Genomic DNA, 6,425 nt, shown 5'->3' with positions numbered 1-6,425 from the left:
TTAACTGTGCTTGAATGCGTGGAAAGAAAATACAGTCTCATAGACACAGATCTATACACTAAGATAATAATTAGCAAATATTAATATTAGTATTATATTAGTAAAATATTAAATATATTTATAGAGATGTAGAGACAAGTGGAAATTTGAATTAAATATAAATGGAGATATGTGACGATTTGAATAAATATATGCAGTTATGTGCTTTATAAAGTAGGACAGATCCATGGCACACACACATATACACACACACACACACATATACACACACACACACAACCACACACACACACACACACACACACACACACACACACACACATGCACGCATGCACACACACACACACACACACACACACACACACACACACATATTTATATATGGAAACTCTATGGTGACAATATTGGAGATCATATTGAGGTATTTGAAAATAGAATGTTTTTACTGGGTTTTCGTTTCCATTTGGGGAGAAAAAGTAAAGCACGCTTCGATCATCTTACTTCTTTCTTCTGTTCTTTTTTTCTTCCTCCTCCTCCTCCTCCTCCTCCTCCTCCTCCTCCTCTTCCTCCTCCTCCTCTTTCTCTTCCTCCTTTATTCTCTTCAAGTCTTTTCAAACTTTTCGGACCTGCTGCCTCTTTTGTTGCAGTTCTGTTGGCCGTGAAATCAGCTTTTAATGGGAACACAATGGCCGCGTGCAGAGCCGACCCGCTGTATTCAAATGTGACTGCACACCATTATCACTGCGTTTCCAGCTCTAAATAAACACTCATTTAACAGCCTTTCATCTCACGCCTTTATGAATTTCTATATTAGCCGTTGTACATTCTTGAACTGTGGATAAACTCCGGCCACAAACAGCCATTCAAAAATCTTACTGTCACGGTTTTGTACATGAGATTCAGTCCTTAGATCACTTATGATAAACCAAAATACCTCATAGTTTGACAGGTTCAATTACATCTATAATATATTATATCATATATCATAAGATATTTATAGGCTAGAAATATGTTAAAAGATGGTCAAATGATAACATCAAGTCATAAAAAGTCAGTTGTAAGTGGTTGTAAAATATTGAAATCACATTGCTGAGTGAAAACTAGTAAACTAGTATAGTAATATAATATATTTATATACATATATTCCCTGTACTTTTTCAGGAAATAGTCTTGATTCAGAAATTTTACATAATTTGAGCCACCAACATGAGGTGCAATTAGTGATGACATTTGTAAATATTAATGTCACGTTATAAAGATATAAATGATATTACTTTTTAGATCAAATTTTTTTAACGCCCAGGGCTGCAGCCAGGATTTTAGAAATACTGAGATCATAAATCCAAGTCCCCAACATTCCCCTCCCTCAGAAAAATATGGACCACACAATACAGAGGATTCATTTGGATTTTTCCATATTTTAGCTTTAAATTTAATTGTTCTGTTCTACTTCCTGTGAACTTTACCAGAAATTCACAGTTATGACAATGTGTATGAGTTTTAACTGCAGAGTGCAAACTCCAGCAAGGTAGCTAAAATTCCCAGGTTCCCAAAGGAAAATACAGACTCCAGTGTGGGCCATCCAACATTATTACTTTGGCACCACAGTGATTTACTGATTATTACCCATCCAGGAATTCTAGAAAATCTTGTATTTGAATATTTTTATAAAACCATTAGTGCATTTCAACCTGAAATAAACATTAAAACTTTAAGTTAATAACACTTTAAAGCTCCCCAACACAATAATCCAATAAAGGTACAAAAGGAAAAATTAAGGTAAAAATTAAACAATGTAAGAATTTAAAAATGATTAATTCAATTACACTGAACATTTTTGTGATTTTGTGATCAAGATGGAGGTATGAAGATTAATATATAGCTTATATTAAGCTTAATTAAATGTTATTTCATTATATATCTATATATATAGATATATAATGAAATAATATTTTTTAATTAGGATACTTTTCATAATTCACATCATTAATGGGCTCATCGTCTCTTCTAATTAAACTCACTTCAGTCACACAGCTGCTGAGAGTTTGAGTGCTGACACACACACACACACACACACATACACACACACACACACACACATACACACACACACACACACACATACACACACACACACACACACATACACACACACACACACACACATACACACACACACACACACACATACACACACACACACACACACATACACACACACACACACACACATACACACACACACACACACACATACACACACACACACACACACATACACACACACACACACACACATACACACACACACACACACACATACACACACACACACACACACATACACACACACACACACACACATATATATGTTTTAGCGAACATCAGAGAGAACATGGCCACAGGCAGAAGCAACTCATGCTAATTCAGATCAATATTAGCGATGAATTTCCATGTGAGCTCAGTTTCCTCTCAGTGATCTGAGAGCAGCTTTACTTCTCATCTGGGCACATTAGTTAACACTACTGAACTCTGTGTGTGTGTGTGTGTGTGTGTATGTGTGTGTGTGTGTGTGTGTGTGTGTGTGTGTGTGTGTGTGTGTGTGTGTGTGTGTGTGTGTACAAAGAAATGCCTAAATGAGAAAATACTGTAGTTTTTTCCACTAAATAAAACACTAGTTCTCACAGTGACAGTTGTGACATCTGGACTATACTAGCAATGAGCATGCTGCTTTGTGCTAACAGGAAATAATACAAACATCAATTAAACTGCAACTCTGAAAAACAACAACCACATAAATCTAAAAAGAAAAAAAAAAACATAAAGATTTAAAGAAAATAATACTGATATAATATCTGTAAAGATTCTCAGTCGTCCAGGTCACGGTCATCTACGAGAAGTTATCTAAGTTCTCTTCTTCAGCTCTGAGTCAAGTCAACTTTATTTCTAAAGCCGAGCCTGAGCTGACCACAGTGCTGTACAAAGGACAATTCAAATAAACGAAAGCAGGTAAAATCAATGTATAGAATGAGTAAAACATGAGGAAAACCCAGTAAATATACCGTATACAGAACATGTAAACATACTGACAAAAACAAGAAAATAATACGCAGCACATAGGCTGTACAATTATGAACATGACAACGGACTCAAAGGTCTCAAATGTGTCTTTAACTGAGATCTAAAAATGGAGATGGAGGGAGCTCATCTGATTCCTAATGGCAGCTGGTTCCATAATGTTAGAGCAGCAACTCCAACAGCTCTGCCACCTTTTTAGTGTGAGTCGTGATTGTGGGACAAACAGGAGGGATGAGCTTTCAGATGTGAGAGATCCAGGAGCTCAGTGCCAATGAATAAGGTCTGGGATGTGAGTCAGTTCAGTTGCTCAGTTCCGGAAATGAAGAAGTCTCTTGGATGAGAGGGAAGAATCTACGTCCAAGTCCAGACGCCCTCGATTCAACTTTCCCAGGACATCACAGACTTAAGCTTCCGAGCTGCACTGCTTCATTAGTTTTTCACCATAAACTGAACCAAAGTCAAAGCATTTTAACCGATGCAGTAGATGGACAATGAACAATGTGTTCATGTTTCATTATTTAATATAACTTTAATATAAAGTGTTAGTCTCAGTACCTGTTTATCATCTTTTAGATTGATAGTACTTTTAATTTGTAATCTTATTTTAAGCTCAGTGAAATCCTTTCAAATATAATCTTTCATACATTTTAAAGAACGTGTATCCTGTGTGTGTTCTGATATTCTAATCAAAACCAGATCCTGATTTTAAGAGACCTTGGGCCATCTCTCCACTGTCTGATGATATTTTAATATACCTATTGAGCGAGTCCACTCTCCACTCTCAGTGTTTTATTTGGTGCTGGTTCAGATGTCGTCATCTTCACCATCTTCCGTGCAGTTAAACTGCATCTGACGCTTTAAAGTCTCTGCTTTATTCTCTCTGCTGATTTTGTTTGTATTGCCCCTGATATGAACCTACTTTTTTAAATGATATGATGTATTCTGTTTGCCTTTACAACAGCATCAGCACAATAAATATCACCAGCACAGCAGATCACATCCTGGGATCAGCTTCGACACCAGGACAGATGGTTTGGATTGCTTAAAATGCAGGTTTTCAATCAGCCCAAAAAATGATGAAAAAGACAGAGTGAATATGTATTAAATATTTAATATATAATGAAATACAGCAAAATGAACTGTAACAACTGACCAAACTAGAAGACAGAACACAATAACTAAAATAATTTTGTTACCAACTGACTATTATCTCTTTCCCTAAAACCCCCCTTTACTCTGGCAGGCATTTGGTACAGTCCTGCTAATTAACACTGCTCATTAAAAACTTCATTCCTGCAAAAAAAAAAAAAGTTGAAAAAAGAAACAAAAAATAAACCCCCAAATCCCAGCGTGCGAAGAGAAAATATGTGGAGCAGCAGGTTAGTTTAGGTCAGTTTATTTATTAACTACAGGGACAAAAGGAGGGCCCCCCCCCCCTCCACCCCCCCTCCTCCCTGCATGATTATTTAATGTCCTCTGGCTTGTTGCTCCTTTAATCATAACATTTGATTTATTGATTTCCTCTCGGCCTAAAGACGGTGCCAACCTTCAGCGTGACGGCCTCAGACTGAGGCTGAGAGTTCCTGAGTTTTCGCACTTTCTGATCAAAGAGAGGAAGAAGAGGAGGAGGAGGAGGAGCTGCATTAATATATCTGATCTCCACACGGCTGATTTGGAGACCACCGCAGATAAGTGGAGCTGGTTTTTGTGCCAAAAAGAAACTAAAAGAACATAAGTGCATGTGCATATGATCATCTCATAATCATTATTCATGGTCATGATCATTTATTTTTTACACATTTATCTAAAAGATCAGTTTCGCTCTTTCTTTGCTCACCCCTTGAAAATTGTATTGATATTTTTTCTAATACATATATTCCACTTTATTGTCACATACATACTGTATACACACACAAACACATAAATACATGCATTCACACACACACACACACACACACACACACACACACACACACACACACACACATATGCCATATATGCACAACAGCTAAAAATGTAATGCACCCAAGTGCTTAAACTGAAACTCAAAATAAAGAGTAAATGCTGATCATAGCAATAAGTGCAAAGTTCATTGACCCTAAATGCTGCATGTGTTGCACAATATAGATTCTTTTTCATTTTGTGTAATTTGAGTGTAAACACTCAGATGTCTTTCTATTTTATTTTATTTTTTTTTTACTGGATGATAGTGTAGTTTGTGTTTGTTGGGTCTTAGACATGTGGACATGTGGAGTTGTGTGTGTGTGTATGTGTGTGTGTGGCTTCCTCTTTCTTTCTATTTTTCATCTCATAATGTCACCATGGATACTCCGAGATCTTCTGCGACTTCAGTTGAATTCATCTGTACTTTTCTTTGGACAAACGTGGGGAATGTGTGTGTGTTCAATGACACTCTGTGAATTTTATTTCTTCTGTTTTCACAATCTGTCTTTTATTTCACAGTCACTGATATTTCCATATAAGTTCTGCTGTTTTTATAATTAACACTTATTTTTATTTCAAAACCTTAAAACCAGTTATTCACATTGCTTCTTTATAAGTATGTATAAGGATTTATTTGACAGATTTGGTGATTATTAACCCATTTGCCTGTTTGCACATGTATTTATCTATTTGCTTACTTAAATTATTAGCCTAATTATTTATTAATCCATGTCCTTTTTCGTTTGTTTTGCACTTGTTTGTGTTTTCACCGTCAGCTCCTCTCACGCTTCGCTGCCGTTGTGACCTCATTTCCTCTTGCAACAATCGATAAAGTGTTTCTCCTTATCTGTGAACGCCACAGTCACACTGTTGTTGTAGTATTCTTTAATTCATCTCTTTAATTCTCATATATCAATTGTGCAAAAATATCAAACATTATCTTCACTGCTTGTTGATTAAAAGTTGTACTTTCCTTTGAAAATATGCAAAAAAATAAACCTACAGTGTATTAGGAAGGAAAAATATTACAGCAGTTTTTAAAATGCATGAAAATTTACAAATTGCTTCCTTTAAATACAAAATAATCCCAATCTGTTCGCTTACAAAGGCGTGTTTTAAATCCAGTTGTTGACTCCTGCAGGTTTTCTTTTGTTAGCAGCTGCTGACATGAAGCAGCAGGATTGAAAGGGTCAGAGGTCAGAGGTCAGCCACCCCCGGCGCTCGCCATCTGACCTCTCTCATTTACATACATGCTGACCTACATTCTTATGGCGGTTCTTTCTGTTTCTTTTCTGCAAATATCCCCACTTAAAAAACAGAATAAGATTTATTTCAACATGAAAGATTTTCTGTAATTTAACTTAGAAAATAAAATACTAATAGTATTATATATATATACATAT

Source organism: Seriola dumerili, unplaced genomic scaffold (assembly GCF_002260705.1).
Source record: "Seriola dumerili isolate Sdu_G_001 unplaced genomic scaffold, Sdu_1.0 BDQW01000081.1, whole genome shotgun sequence".
In the NCBI taxonomy this organism is placed as follows: Eukaryota; Metazoa; Chordata; class Actinopteri; order Carangiformes; family Carangidae; genus Seriola; species Seriola dumerili.
This window is presented reverse-complemented; position numbering follows the sequence as displayed.